Source organism: Melanerpes formicivorus, unplaced genomic scaffold, assembly GCF_026170545.1.
Source record: "Melanerpes formicivorus ecotype bairdi unplaced genomic scaffold, bMelFor1.0.p_v2 SCAF_12, whole genome shotgun sequence".
NCBI lineage: Eukaryota > Metazoa > Chordata > Aves > Piciformes > Picidae > Melanerpes > Melanerpes formicivorus.
The window spans coordinates 5,798,370-5,814,364 of NW_027142364.1; the positions used below are offsets into that span (position 1 = coordinate 5,798,370).

The 15,995-nt window shown below is 45.3% G+C and overlaps 1 long non-coding RNA gene across 4 annotated transcripts in view; it reads right to left on the reverse strand.

Moving 5' to 3' along the window:
- Positions 1-3,402: 3,402 nt before the first annotated feature.
- LOC137444409 (uncharacterized) overlaps positions 3,403-15,995 on the reverse strand; it is a 107,653-nt gene continuing 95,060 nt past the window's right edge. For 2 of the 4 annotated variants that reach the window (XR_010988155.1, XR_010988158.1), the window contains exons 4-5: positions 7,433-7,691; positions 3,403-6,984 (exon numbers count right to left, since the gene is read on the reverse strand). This is a non-coding gene — a long non-coding RNA (uncharacterized lncRNA). Of the gene's footprint in view, positions 6,985-7,011; positions 7,692-15,995 lie in introns of those variants that run through there. The other 2 variants (XR_010988157.1, XR_010988156.1) reach the window with 2 other exon arrangements.

Sequence of the window (15,995 nt, forward strand, 5' to 3'; positions counted from 1 at the left end):
TCTGTACAGTAGAAATGCTTTTGCCACCAAGTCAGCAGTTCTGGTGGGTTTTGCTGTTGCTGTTCTCACTTTTTAAATGTCTTCCCATACTTCATTTTCTATAACCGTGCTTTATATCCCAGGGACATAATCTGGCTGTTAGCAATTAAGTTAATTTGTCAACCAAGGCTCAAAAAGATGTATGAAAGCTTTACTTTGCAGAGGTGACATTCAACCAGTGCTTAAGTGTTCTTCAGCCGTGATGGCTAGCAGCAGCCCTAAACGGGTGTGGGAAAGATCAAAGAGACTTCACTTCATGTGTTTCTAAAGATCTACATTTTCTTGCTGTGCACAACCCCAGCTTGCAGAAGTGGCTTTGCAGATTTGGGGATTTGTCTGGTTTTCTGCCATGTGCAGATTTGGGGATTTCCGTTCCGAGCATGCATTAAAACTGTGACTGCCACTTTGTGGGAGCAGGCCTCTGCAGAGTGTTGGCCTCAGACGGATCTACACCTTTCTTTCTGTCATTACCAACTGGGCAAAGGAGGTCTAAAGACTTGTATCCCCCTTTTAGCACTGGAAGTGCAATTCCTGCTTCAGTGTAACTCAAGGCACTTACAGCTATGCAGCCCTGCAAGTGCCCTCCACCTTTCCTTTTCCTAAACCAAAAATATCAGGCATTAAGTTACCCTTATGTAGTGCACTCAAGTAGTGTATCTGCCTTCCATTCCAAGCAAAGCAAAGCATAGCGGTCTGATACCATCAGTTTGCAATGAAAGAATATTAAAAATAGTAAAAGAAGAATAAAAAAAGGTTAACCTTATGGCAAAGAATAAAATAAGATTTCTTTTTCTCGTTCTGCAGGCAGCGCCAAGCACCATCAGGGAACATTTCAGTGCATGACAGCTGTGGGTAGCTATTTCTGTCTCAGACTTCAATAGTTTATTTGGAGAAGCATGGTAAAAGTTAGCAGATCTGTGTCCAGCAAGGTTAATTCTGAGGTTACCAGACTATGATGCAAAGAAAATCAGCCGGTGTTTTTCTCTCTCTCTCTCTCTCTCTCGCTATGAATAGCATAATTGCATTACTGCTACCGGAAGGGTAGTCAGCTCTTCTCAGGCTGTGGTCTCCCACTGTGGAGGGAGTAACCCATGAAAAATTGGTTTCCTTTACAAACACATACCCTTCTGCCTCGCTCAGTCAATGCCTACATAACAGTAATACTGAAGAGGTGGTTGCTAATAACACAACTGCTTCTGATCGTGTTTGGCAGGAGTCGTTTCTTTTCTGTAAGTCCCATGAGTAATTTTTGTGCTGCTTAATTTTTTTTGGTAAAGAGTTTTTTAAATGCTTGCAGGCAGCACTTCCACAAAAATGCTTGTGATTTTTTTTGCTTCCACCTTGTCATATCTCCTGTTCTGAAATTATTTGCCACCCTGTAACAGTAGTGGCAATGGCAGCAGGAGGCCACTGTGTGTTTTCCAAAGGATCTCACAGAATCACAGAGTGTTAGAGGTTGGAAGTGACCTCCAGAGATCATTGAGTCCAACCCCCTGCCAAAGCAGGATCACCTAAGGCAGTCTGCACAGGAATGCATCCAGGCAGGTTTTGAAAGACTCCAGGAGACTCCACAACCCCCCCTGGGCAGCCTGTTCCAGTGCTGTCACCCTCACTGTAAAGAAGTTTGCATCCATTGTTCCTTGTCTTATTACTGTGCACCACCTAAAAGAGATTGGTCCCCTCCCCTTGACACCCACCCCTCAGATATTTACAGACATTGATCAGATGCCCTCTCAGGCTTCTGAAGACTAAACAGCCCCAGGGCTCTCAGTCTCTCTTCATCCATCCATGCTGAACACACCTGGCAGCCTAAAGGAGTTTAAAAAGATGCACAGTGAGGTGACTTACAAATAGCCCCAAGGGAAGGTGATGACAGAGAAGAATCTCTTGATTCTTGGCACAGCACTCTGTCCTGTCCAGGGGGCTCTAGCCAATTCATGATGCCCAGTTGTGATGTGTTGTGAGAAATTGCTATGTATCATGGCTGTACAAGTGTAACTCACAAAGGCCTATTGGTAGTGATGGTTTAGAAATGAACTTAAAAGCTTTCCAGCTCAGCTTTAGGCAGAACAGCCTGAAACAGGGCTAATGATACACTTTCATAATGTGCTTTGAGAAACTCTGATTAAGATACCTGAATAAGTGCTAAGTACTAATAATAGAACTGATAGGTCTGAAACTCTTTCCCAGTCAAATAGCTACTTCCATCATAATGCTTTCAAACCTGTACATGTCCCCCCAAAGGGTAACCAGGTTAAAAGAAAATAAAAAGAAAATAGCATGTGGGGTTTTTTTTGTTTGGTTGGTTGCTTGTGTTTTCTTTTTCCACTCTGGAATGGTTTTCCAGTTTTATTGTTTATTATATGTTAGAACAATAACAGAAAAGAAAGGAGTCTCAATAAAAATGAAATGCTTTGATCTCTGTAGAATAATTATCCCTTTGGCTTTGGGGAGAGTTTCAGAAATTTTTGTCTAAATCAAAATGAAGCCAGACTTGAAGATGTCAGGCTCTTCAGTGAACTGGAAGAGGCAGCCCCAGCAGCTCAGTTTTGCAGTACAAGTGAAGTGTGCTGTGGGGCTTCCCCAGGGATCTGCTCCCTTGCTCAAGAACTGGAGAGAGAAGATGCCCCTGATCTTGCATTCACTCTGCAAATCTGACTCAAGCTGCTACAAGGAATATGGAGACTAGTTTATCAATTTAAAACAATGGTGTTTGGTTCTCTCAAGATATATATACTGTCTGGAGGATTCATTTTGCAGCTTTCTCCAGGAGGATCTTGGTCTCCTAAATGGGAAAGGGAAGGGGAAGGAACCCACCAAGCTGTGCACATCTGTATTCCTGCCAGAAGAAGGGGTGCAGCCAGGCTGTTCAGGACCCTTGCTGCATGCTGTGGCTATAATACAGCCTGCGACTTCAGCACAGAATTGTTATTTGCATCTAAGGGTGAGGAAGGAGAGATCCTTGTTTCTCCTCCCTTCACATAACATGAGGCAGGGAGCAAGGAAGAGCATTTCTAGAGTCCTTTTCCTCTAACCATGGAAATGTGGTCTCAGTTCTCCAGCTGTCACTAATTAATCAACATCTTCCCCAGGACAGAGCAGGGAATGAGGATCTGATTCATGACTCAGAGCCACATCTCCATGCCTGGCCTCCTCCAAAGGGAACGCTGCCCTTTCCTCAGGGCTGGTAAGTCTAAAGGCATGTAAATAGCAGGATTTTAGGGCTGCTGGCCTCAAAACAGGAATTCAAAAATAGTTTCCTTAGACATTACCTTGAGTGGCTTCTATGTGCATTGTTGCCAACAAGCTCTTATTGGAATATTTGTGGAAAATAAACTCCAGAGAGCCATGAGCAGTGCCAAGTAGATTTATTTAAGACAAGCAAATATTTGTGGGAAAGTTTGTGTTTGCATTATCCACCCAACACTATCATACAGTATTTTCCATGAGTACATAACTTCACTGAGGTACCTTTTGATCAGAGAGACAGACCAATTGCCATGTGTTCATTTCCATGTTATTCAATGGTGAGGCACCAGTAGACATTTCGGTATTTCCTCCAAGAAGAATTTGGTTTTGGCTCTGGACTTCACTTGAAGAGTTAACATTTCTGGAGCCATGACCTCAAAACCACAAATAGAAAGCAAAATAACGTAAGATAGATGAGCATGAAGTTCTGGAAGCCCTAAAGAGTGAAAAACAAATTTCAGCATGTTTTGCAACCATCCTCTTGAGTTAGGGAAAAAAAGGACCTTTTAATAAAACTGCACCCTAGAGCCCACAGAGATTTGCTTGATAAATCACAAACACATAACTGAATGTGGGATGAAGGCTGGAGCTGTAGAACTCCAACTCTGAAGACACCTACCTAAGCCTCTGAGGAAGAAAGCTGGTGTTGGCCACTAGCTAAGCCTCACAGACTAGTTGCTGGACTCTACCAGCGCTCATTCCCATGGGCCATTCAGTAAGCCTTGAAGCCCAGTGGTACATTTCTCATTGAAAATCACTCAAAGAAAAAGGCAATTTCTGCCAAATCATCACACTTGGTTTGTGAAAATGATCCAAATGTATGACTCTGGCCCTTGTTTCTAGGTTAACATCCTTGCCACTCTTCTGGTGGCAGAACAAGAGGACACAGTCTCAAGCTGCACCAAGGGAGGTTTAGGCTGGATGTTAGGATGAAGTTCTTCACAGAAAAAGTGATTGGCCATGGGAATGTGCTGCCCAGGGAGGTGGTGGAGTCACCATCACTGGAGGTGTTTAGGAAGAGACTGGATGGGACACTTGTTGCCATGGTTTAGTTAATTAGATAGTGTTGGATGATAGGTTGGACTCGATGATCTCAAAGGTCTCTTCAAGTCTATTCTATTCTATTCTATTCTATTCTATTCTATTCTATTCTATTCTATTCTATTCTATTCTATTCTATTCTATTCTATTCTATTCTATTGCTTCTCTCACTGAATCAGAGCAGTGGCCCAGCCACTATGGAGGGGGCTCATGGAAGACTTTAAATTTCATTTCCCCCCATCCTGTTCTGCATGAAAACTTACGTCAAAAGATGAGATACACCTACTGGTTGGTTATGCCAGCTAGCAGTTCTTCTGCATTGCAATGTGGTTGCTTTCAGGACCTAAAGACTTCATACTGTGCAAACAAAGCCACCAAAAGATTCAAAGACCCTTGTGTGTCCTGCCCTGCAGAACACACAGATAAAGGGGATTTGCTCTGTGTGTCTCATACATGCCACTTGTGTCCTGTGTATTTATCTTTCACCTGTGAGCATGGACTGCTAGGGTTTTTTTCCATATTCTTCTGCCAGAAAAGCTTGATCCATTTCACAGGGGACAGATAAGATCCACTAATTTATGGCAGGTGAGAGTCCACTCTGAATTTCCAGAGCACCAACACAAAAAGAATGACATGGTTTTATGCAACACTCAAATGCCCAAGGAAGCCTCCCTCCACTCCTGTAGGCTTTATTTCATGTAGATCTCTCTGTCTTGTAGTGCAGATATTGTGAAAATCACTCAGAAGCTGAAAATTCTTCCACACTTCTTTGCAAATCCCCCATGAGGCGAGTGCAACAGGCAAGTCCTTCCACATAGTTGCTGGGAGATCTTTATTTCAGGGATCAGTTGTGAGGCCCAGTGGGCCCAGTGACCACAGTGTCAATGGAGGCACAAAGACATTGAAGAACTCAGTCTTGAAGAGAGCAAAATACCAGAGCCAGCATTCTCCCTTCCACACATGCAGCACCTTGCTGAAGTGCAGTTGTTATCCCTCCTTCTGTTTCATACATTGTTTTCCAGGCCATTTTCTCTGTCTCTCTTCCTTCTGCTCATGAGGTTTCATTCCAGATTGATATCCCTTTGTAATCTCCCACAAATATACTATGATGAGAGTCTGTTATTTGGCTGTACCCCAATAAAAGGACAGAAGAAATCAAAATTAAGGCAGTAATTCCACATGTGGAAAATGCTGCACAAACACTTCCAAGTTCTTCCAAGTCAGAAGAGAGAAGGGGAAGAATCAAGGAGCTGTGGGCCTGGAGCTGATTTTCACAAGTTTCAGGAAAGCTACCCTATCATGGGAATCCCCAAATGTGCATGAAGAGCTTTGAGTTATTGATTTCACTATCTTAGGAGAAGGGGTTAGAGCTCAGAGAGAGATACCACTTCTGTTTGCAGCTCTGTGATGAAAAACAGAGAATTATTTCAAAAACCAGCTCTCATGACACATACTGCCTCCTGTTTCTTTACCTCTTAAAGTGGCCAGAGTTGAATAAAAATGGGAAAGTGAAGTCTGCCCATGCAACACTGAACATCAGTTATGCTTTGTGCCAGGTGTCCCCACATGCCAGCTGTCACTTGTGCTGCTTGCTACACACCAATGGTGTTTGCTAGCTCATTGGTGGGGTGGTCACTGTGTTGGGTGGTGCTGCTTTATTTTCATAGCTGGGTGTGCACTGAAATGGTTCTGCTGTGGATTGGAGTCTCATGACTGGGAATGGGATGATGAGGTGCTCTATCAGACTGGAAGGAGCTGTGTGTCATGTGGCTCTGTGTTAAATCCAGTTTCAAGATAACACTTTATTCATGGGGAGCAATACTGCATGAGTACTGCATGAATACTGGGCAGATGAGGAGCAAATAAACGATACAATTAACAAGCAAGCAGGGCTTTAAAATTTTGCTTAAGGGGTAAAAAACCAAAACAAAACAAACAGAAAACAAAAGAAAGAAGAAAAAAGTGAGGATCCTAATCTCCTTGTCTGCAAGCACATGGTGCTTTGTGTTAGCAATGCTGCCTGCTCTGCTCAGGGCTGCTGGGGCTTGTGGTATCCGGTTGCAATCGGGTGAAAGCAAGGGGAGACATAAAAATAGCTCTGCAACCCACACTCCCACCCACGGAAAAGCTCAAGTCACCCAGGAGCAGTTGCTTGCTGCATCAGCAGCTGCTGGAGCAGCCTACTCTGCAGCTGCAACCTGCCAGAGTACTGGGATGGGGACTGAGGGATGGTGCCATCCCAGGGCGCTGGCAGGTTGCAGCTGTGCTTTTGGACAATGACCACACTCTCATTAGCACCCAAATCTTCATGTAAGAGGATTTGCTTTATTCTAGGTGCAGCTGAAGCCAGGTTTGTTCTGCCAGCTTTTGAGCTGGCCACTCTTGCCTACTCCATAGCCATCTCTCAAGCAAGCTCACAGTACTGGATATTTTCCCCACATGCTCCCTGCTGCGGTTCAATCAAATCAGCCTCAAGCAAGGAGATGTGAGATCAGCCATACACTTTTCCCTGAGCCATGTACTGTCCTTCTTCCCTTATGGTTTCTCATGGAATTTCCAAGCAGGAGAGGTCTTGCCCAGAGGCTGTCACAACATCCCCAAGTTTATGATGCTTTGGTTGTCAGCTCCATCACTTCAGACCCTCAGGGGGAGTTTCTGAGAGTAGAAAAGAAGATGGTGAGGCTGACAGAGCAGCAACCATTTGAGTTTTCCCATCTTGTATATAAAAACTCAGAAAAGGCTGGAATTAGTTTGCAATATCAGGAGATCTGCTTTTCCTAAACCCCAGACTTGACCCCCCAACAGTGATGCCTCTCTGCCTTCAGTCTTTTGTTTGGAGATTGACTGGGGGGCAACCCCTGTCCCATTGCAGGCAGAGCTAGATACAGTTAGGAAAGAGAGAGTGTCACATGCACTGGCACACACAAGACCAAATTCAGTAGCCCAGGAGGATGCACAAGGACTTGTTTGTCTTTGGGAGCAAGCTCCACATGCTCAGAAGTCATGCAGTTTTGTGGTTTCTCTCTAGAGATACTCAATGTCACCAAGGATCAGATCCTGGGTCATCACACACACCCCCCCCAGCCCAGTGCTACAAGCCTACCATTGTCCTCTTCCCCATGCTGTGGTCCTGCTCACCAAAAGGAAATGTTAGATTATCCCAGCTCTGTTGTTCCTTGTGTAAGCACTGTGGATATTTTTGACTGTCCTTTTCAATTTCAGCTGAAGTTGATGCCACAGGCAGCTCTCTTAGTAGATTGCTTTTGTGTTTTATGCAGGTCCAGAAGAGTCCAAGGATCGTTTATCTTCAAACCAGGAGAGAGATGAAAGTCATGGTAGCAAAATTTCCTGTGGAGCTAGATCTGAGCATCAAAGAGGAGAAAATGTCATTGTTTTATTGAGACAAGGCGACGTGAGACAGATTTTAATCCTGGGAGATCTTTTTTTAAGGGAATAATTTGCCTTATAAAAAGCAGTTTTGGGAAACGAAAGGACATCAGACAAGCTTGGTGGGCACTGTTTTGATGCCCTCTCTGAGGATGGGCAATATAAGCTACTTCACCCATGCTCCTCCTGGGATGGGAAGGCAGCACCAGGAGGTCCTGGATACTGTGGTTGGGAGAAGGCAAGGGTACCCTCTGCAGCCACAGTGCCCAAGTGCTGGTGAGTCTGGCAAAGCTGTGTTACCAACCCTGTCCCCTGGTGCCTGTGCGAAGTCACTTTCTCACACCACAAAGGAGTCTGCCTGAAGCCACGACTGGCATGTTTTGAAGGGTGTGGGGCTGCACAGCAGCAGGAGTGTGTGCAGCATCGAGAAAAAAAGGAAAGTTCCTGATCTCAGGGAGTCCAACTCCAGAGACAGGAAACACCACCCAGCCATGCTCTTCTTGCTGCACTGCTATGGTTCAGCATGACAATGGTGCATCTCCTGAACCAGCTGCTGGGTCAGGAGTTTGTTGGAGCGTCACCCAACTACTGCAGAACATCTCTTGTCCTCACCCTGCCTTGAGGCTTGTAAGCAGGACACTAATCTTGGGAAATTTAAACATGTCAGGCAACTGGAAGGGAAGCAAAGGAAGGAGAGGGCTGGGAAAGGGTCTGTTTACATTTGCAGCAGATGCTATCTAGAGGAGGAAAATACTTTTATTTCCCCTGTGGACTGCCTGTTGATTTTCTTGCAGCAGGCACTAATGGAAAATGATAAAACCTATTTTAGTCAGGCTGTACCTAGAACACTTACAGGTCAAGCCAGTACTCAAACCAGGCTGTTATGGAGCATAACACATTTGTTTGTCACCAGCATCTACCATGGCCAGGGGATTTTTACCATTTGAAATTGAATTTTATAGGTCAAGGCCTTGTGTGAGTGTTGAAAAACAGTGCATCTCCCTAAAGTTAGCACGGACGTGGAGGCAATTACTGGGCATAAAGACACACCACCTCTGTGTTTGTTAATGGTGCAAAACCCAAGGGAATTGTGAGCTGGCTGTAAACCCCACAACACGGTCGTTAATTGTTACCGACTTAAATATGTCAGCATTGACTTCCTCCTGCTGAATCCAACCCACAAAATGCACAGGAGGCTTCTTTCCCTAAAAACTACGTCCTCTCGGTTTAGAATTTAAGATTCACTGATGACTGTAAAGGAAGTTTGGTCACAGGAGCCCGAGTTTCTTAGAAATGAGTCAGAAGCAGATCGTTTGTTTAAGGGAGATTAACTTACTTCAACATTCAGATAACCTCAAACATCTCCCATGTGGTTTTATACTTCACAGAATAAATCAAGCAGAGACAGGAGGTGGTGCCTGAGCTCACGCACACACGTCTCTGTTTTCTTCTTCATCCCCTCCCCTTGCACAGCCCCATCCCCACAGCATTCCCACCCCACAGATACAGGAGGGCTTTATGAGGCCACCCAGCATTTGCTCTTTGATTGCCCAAATTTGAGACAAGGGCCAACAAAAGCTCATCTTTGAGCATAGTGGAGGTTGAGGGTGGTTCACGTGCTGTGTATCCACACTCTGCCCCCATCCTCAGCATCCCCAGGAATGAAGGTCTCTTCTGTCACACTGTGCCCCAAATCTGGACATGCTCTACTAGATTTCTGATAAGTGTTGCTCAATGAACTTATTATGATCAAAATCCATATGCCGGGCAGCTCTGGTGTCAAAAGTACCTCAGGTAGTAGTCCCTGCCCTGTCAGTGGGGAGCACTGGGACTGCTGGGACCAGTGGGGTGATCTCTCAGATAAGAGACAAAGCTTTCTTGCTGGACTAATTTGCACAGCACTGCCTTCTCTACCACAGCCAGACAGCTTCCTGCTGACTCACACAGCACCATTAATAACAATACAGCTCAGGCCCAGCTGAGCAGACCCTCATGTGAGCAGCTGGCAGGGTGAGGCCATTTGCTCACTCAGGGATGGTGTGGTGCAAGCATCCTCCATTCATCTTGAATGTGGAGGAGTGAAGTGTGAGGCTCTGGCACCATGCACAGGAGCTCCCTGCATGCCTGTGTGTCAGAACTTCATCTTACTATCCCTGGTCCAATCTGTGCTTTGTGTTGCCTGTACTCCCTGTTCATATTCTGCCTTGACTCACTAAGAAGCATCTTCCAGGAGGAAGGGGCAGCAAAGCCACAGCCCCATGCCAAGGAGCTGAACTGGATTGACCCTGCGGTATTGCCTTTTTGCTAAGTCAGCAAGTGTGCCAATCAGCTGCTCACAGATAATCACTGTAACTGTCTTTCCTTCCTGTATTTATTTTTAACCCAAAGCTAAGCCTGCATCTCAGGAGTGAAGTGTGTTGTGTTGCTAGTATCTGATGGTAGGTGGGAAGTCACAGGATGTTAGAAGATGGAAGAGATGATCTCCCTCTGGAGGTCATCAAGTCCAACCTCCCTGCCAGACCAGGAGCATAGAATCTAATGCAGGTTGCACAGGAATGCATCCAGATGGGTCTTGAAAGTCTCCAGAGAAGAAGACTCCACAACCTCTCTGGTGTTCTGTGATCCTTACAGTTCCTCCTCATGTTGAGATGGAGTCTCCTGTGCTGTAGTTCATATCCATAACACACACTACTCTGTCCCAATTTATCAATCTCCAAGCTGTGCAGGAAGCATGGATAAAACGTTTGAAATAAAAAGAGAGCAGCTTGGGCTCCACAAGGAGATTTGTGACTGAAAACCTCAGCTGTCACTTTAAAGAGAAACTAGAATATAAACCCCAACCCTTCCACATGTGTATAACCTCTCAACTGCAGCTGCAGAAAGGCTGGAAACAAATTTGTAGCGGTAAAATATTTCTTCTTATATCACAATGCATGTTTCATTTTGACCTCACTGAGAGGAGCTGCTAAAAAGGAAGTAAATGAAGTAATTTGCCTTCTTAACACATTTGCCTTTATTTGTTAAAGGGGCACAGCAGAATTCCAACAAGTTGTTCATTTACTAAGGCAGTTACCATTTTTCTTGCTCAGAAGACAAACTTGATTTTTGAGGTACTATGAATGCTTATAAAGGAAACCTGTTTAAATGTAAGACTCAGAAAATGTTGAGGTTAGTTGCTGACACCTTTAAATTAACATATTTCTGGGGAAAAATTACATCAGCAGACACAAGAGTATTTATTTCCCTATATTTCAGTGTGTCTGGAAGCAAAGCTATTAACAAATGCCTGTCACAGAATCAGGGAGTGGGAGGGATTGGAAAGGGCCTCTGAAGATCACCTAGCCTCACCCTCCTAGAGTATCCTTCCTACCCTTTTTCTGACTCAAAGTTTGAGTCAGGCTGCCAAATTTGGAATGGATTATGGAATTTTCTTTCCAGAATGCCATCATCTATTGGTAAGGCAGCTTGTCTTTAAGTTATTAATTTACTTCACTGTTTCCACTACCAACACTTTGGATATGCTGAGAAGCAGTATTGCAAGAGCCAAACCCTTTCCACAGATTTGATGGGATTTTAAATGGCTCTTATGCCAATAACTTTTATTCACTCTTGAATTTCAGTTAATCATTTAATTTCTTATGTCAACATACAGAAGACCTTATTTTCAAAACAAAGTAGCTTCAAATCCAAAATTCATCAGTTCACCATAGCTACCATATTATGTTCTGATTTCTATGTATAGTAAAAAAAAAATGCCCTTAAAGATGCTGACTTGGTCTAGGGGAATGTGTCCCTGCCCATGGCAAGAGGGTTGGAACCACATCACAGTCATGAATCATAGATCCACCAGAGTGGGAAGTTGCCTCTAATGATCATCTAGTTGAACCCCCACTGCATCCCGCCCCATCACCCCTCTTACCTTCCCAAAGCAGCTTCTGTTCCACCCCCTCACCCCTCCTCCCTTCTTCTTCCCAAAGCAGCCCCTGCTCCCTCTACACAGAGGACACAGGCTGCGCCAGGGGAAGTTCAGGCTGGAGGTCAGGAGGAAGTTTTACACAGAGAGAGTGATTGCCCATTGGAATGGGCTGCCCGGGGAGGTGGTGGAGTCGCCGTCACTGGAGGTGTTCAGGAGGAGACTTGACAGGGTGCTTGGTTAGATGGGTTAGTTGATTAGGTGGTGTTGGGTGATAGGTTGGATGCAATGATCTTGAAGGTCTCTTCCAACCTGGTTTATTCTATTCTATTCTACACCATCCTCCACCTTGCCTAAGCAATGATCTCAAAGGCCTCTTCCAACCTGGTCTATTCTATTCTATACAACTCCTACTCCACCACCACCATTTTTGCACCCATTGCAGAGGCAGGGGCAAGATCCTCACCAGCCAAGATACCACAGAGAAGAGCTCAGCCCTAGCCAGCACCCATGGATGATATTGGAGTAGCAATCAATTCTGTTCCTAACAACCGGGGGGCCACCAGGCCCCCCGGCCTTTGTTGTCACCACCACCATCACCCAGTGTGCACCATGGGCACTCACCAGTGATGAGAGGAGGATCCCTCAGCCCAGATGGGCTCAGCTTGGGGTCTCTGCCTTTCCTGGAGGGGATTAAAAAGGGGAGTGGGTGGGGAGGGCCAAGTGTCCACACCTGGGGTGGGAGGAGACTCCAACAGAGCCCAGGTTCTCTGGGGTTTGAGGGGAAAAAGGGGGAAAAAGGGGTGGGTAGGGTGGAAAAGAGGCAGACTCTGAAACCAATGTTGTTGAGAAAGAATGGATATTAAAATAATACTCAAACATGAATTATTGACTTTTAGTGATCACTAGATGCTTAATATAGCTACTCTCAGGGTGTTCCACTACTCTTGGATAGTAGATAATTTATTGACAAACCCAAACATGATTTTGATAGGCCAACATTAAGTTCAATAAGCAAAAAAAACCCCAAAAAAACCCAAACCACAAACCTTCCACTAAGGTATTGTATAGCTTATCATCTCAGCAAACTCTTTATCTCAACCCAGAAGGTTTTTTAGGGGGATTTTGGGGGGTGGGGGGAAGGGGGGTGGCTTCTGAGAGCAGGATGTGTGAAGCCAGGACACTGCTACACTGAAGATGAGCCAATGGGTTTTGCTAGCAGTGTTGAGCTTTCCTACAGCTAAACAGGAACAGTCCATGCCACAATGAGCCCTGTGGTCTCTCCTGTGTGAGTATGGAGACAATATGAGTATGATGGAAACCCTTTGTTCTACAGACACAAGTGCATGAGTTGCAAAGGAAAGGAGAGAAGAGAGAGTTCTTCCAGAAGGAGAGCTGCACTGGTCTACCATGAGTGGTTCTCTGGTCCTAGTGCATGTGCATCAGATCCAAATTTGAGTAGGGGAAGGTCTCAAGAACGGACTGTATTGGAGGTGAAGTAAGCATAGCTGGGAATAAGGGGGGAAAGCAGCCCTATTCTTTACATCCACCTCCATAGGGCTGCTCTGTTTCCCAGTAATAGACACTAAAGTCTGGAATCACTCTCATTTATGCAGGTTCTTTCTGGAATTCAGCTTTGGTAAAACCCCCTCTCAGGGAGGAATATATAGTAGCATGCCATGGCTGTGCTAAATGTTGATCCAATTTTCTTTCTTCATATGGAAAGCAGCACAGTCTGGTTGACAAGGCTCTGAGGACAACAAATAGTAAATCTGCTAATATTTAGGTAATGACAAAGATCTCCAGTTCCTCACACTCATAATGACAATGCCTCCTTTGTCCCATGGGAGGCACTTTGATGGGCAGCAAGTGTCTCTGCAGAGAGGGTGGCTTCATGAGCACCTCCACACAGGTGGAAGCAGAAGTGATGGAGGAAAAAGTCCCAGGGCAGAGCAGTATCAGAGCTAGAAATAGCAGCACCCGTATCTCCAAACTGCCATCATGCCATGCTGCAGCACCTGAAAACCTCAGCACTTTTCTTCTTCCCAATGTTTTTATTATCTTAAAGCTTCCAAAACCTTCCTTGTCCATGGAGAGGAAAGATTATCAAGTAAAATTCAAGGATATAAAACTTGGGGGAAGCAAAAAAAAAGAAAACTAAAAGGTCAGTTTAAAGAGTATACAAATGTAAGGAATAATAAAGTTCATGTCTGTAGGCTGCTCTTGCTGACTCTGGCAAATGCACATTCATTTCAGGGACCTGTGGTTTCTTATGGGTCCACTGAGCACTGCTGGACCATGTTCTGCAGCTCTACCTGCAAGCAGCATTTTGATTATCCAATTTTCAGAGGAAACAAAAAAAATAATCACATGGGCTATTCAGAACTGGGTCTCCAAATGCTGGTGGTTCTCATGTTGAACTGAGTGCTGAGCTCCACATTTTAGGCATGTTCACTGTTGTGTCCAGCTGACCTGCCCTGCTGAGCAGCAGCAGCAAGCAGACTGCAGGAGCTGTTGTCATCACAAGGGACTCAGAGGAAGGACCCAAACAATAAGATCCATTTGGCTGCTCCTGTCTGTTGTTGGTGCCCACGCTGGAGCCACGGCAAACTGTTGAAGGAAAAAGTCCTCTGGGAGATGCAAAGGGTCATTGTGCACTGGCAAGGAGAGATGAGGTAGCACGTGGAAGAGAGTGACTTTTATGTAGAACAAACTGAATCTCCCTCATGTAAAATCAGTGACTGTGGTTGTCTCTTTGTACCAATCCACAACTCAGCAAGTGCCAATGAGAATCAGCTTGAGCACATGTTGGGTGCAGATCTCTACCTAGTTGGCAATTTAACTCAAGGTATCTAGCACAGGGGTTTGACCCCTGTGGAATTTAAACATATGCAAGAACTTCAGGATCAGACATGCTGTTTTTTCCTCTGCTGCTATAAGCCTGTTGCACAACAACATGCCTTCATGCAGAGCGTGGACTTCTGCTTTCTTTGTAGCTCCTGGCCCCTCTGGGATGTTCCTGCCCCTCATGCACCTCCTCCAGCAGCTTTCCCACACATTGTTTCCCCTGCAGCCAGTGCAAAGATGACAGCAACTCTATGAAGCAATTTAAATGTTAGATTGACTGAATTGCCCTGGAAAATGGCCTCTTTCTCTCTTCCTTGACAGTCTATGGAGTGTCCTGGTGCAGCAGCACAGTTTGGTGTGGCTCTGCACAGGATAGCCCACGGGGCAGGCTGGCACACAGCACTCGCCTTCCACTCCCATTCCAACCTCAGGTCTTTTACATCCATCTGAATTCTCTTCATCAGCTTCTGCTGACTCCACAAAGGTCTCCACAACATAAGGAGACAACTTTTCTAATGACTCAGAGATTTCTAAATTAAATGTAAGCTGTTTATTGCAGAGATGCATGGCCATACATTATGCATTACTGTTTTAATACAATAACGTAATTCTGGTAGAAATTATCCATGTGAGCTGCAATCAATTTTAGCCACTACTCATTGCCTGCTCGACAGTCTGGTCACTGGGCTGTGGAAAAGGGCTTTTACTTATTTACTTACACTGCTGATAATTGCTGTGGCTTTTGGCAGGACCAGAAGGTTATTTTGCTCCCTGAAATTGCTAACAGTGTGGGGGGACTGGGTGTAGCTGCGGCTATGTTGCCAAACGCCTGCGGCTTCACCCAACACCGAGGAATGTGCAGACTCCAGCACTACCCTTGAAGACTCATTTCAACAGTGTGGGCCTTCAGGGGCTGCCACAAGCCTGCCTTGCACATTGTCCTCCTTCCAGCTCCAGGATCACCCCTTGTGGCTCTGGCAATCACCATGATGGGTTCCCAAATTCTTGTGCTCCCTTTGCTAGAGGAGCATCAACTTTCATCTCTGTCTGGTGGGTTTTGCTTTGTAGAGCATCAGCTTGACCAAAAGTCTTGTTTCTGCCTGCAAAGAGCTTAGAAACCTCCTCAAACACAGAAGGCTGGCCCCACACTGACCTCTGATGCCACCCTGCACAGAGTCCCTATGGTGTTAACGCAAGTTGTCAGCCATGCAGGCAAGAGGGGAAGGTTTCTGCCAGTGTTTGGCTGCCACTGACTTTAGCACAAGGATGTATGAATCAGAGCAGGGCTGACACTCATAGCTACCATATCTGGGCTGTGTTGGGCTGATTTATTTTGTGTAGGAACAGCAGTAGCAGCTTACACCTCCAAGTGCAGATTACAAGATAAATCTGGCTTTCAATGAGACCCACTGGTGACTGACACTGACAGAGCATTTAAATCACCCCAGCTGCCTGAATACAGCCATGGGCCAGATTTGGCCCTGCAGGTCAGTTCTCTTTTGGGCTGATGTAAATCAGC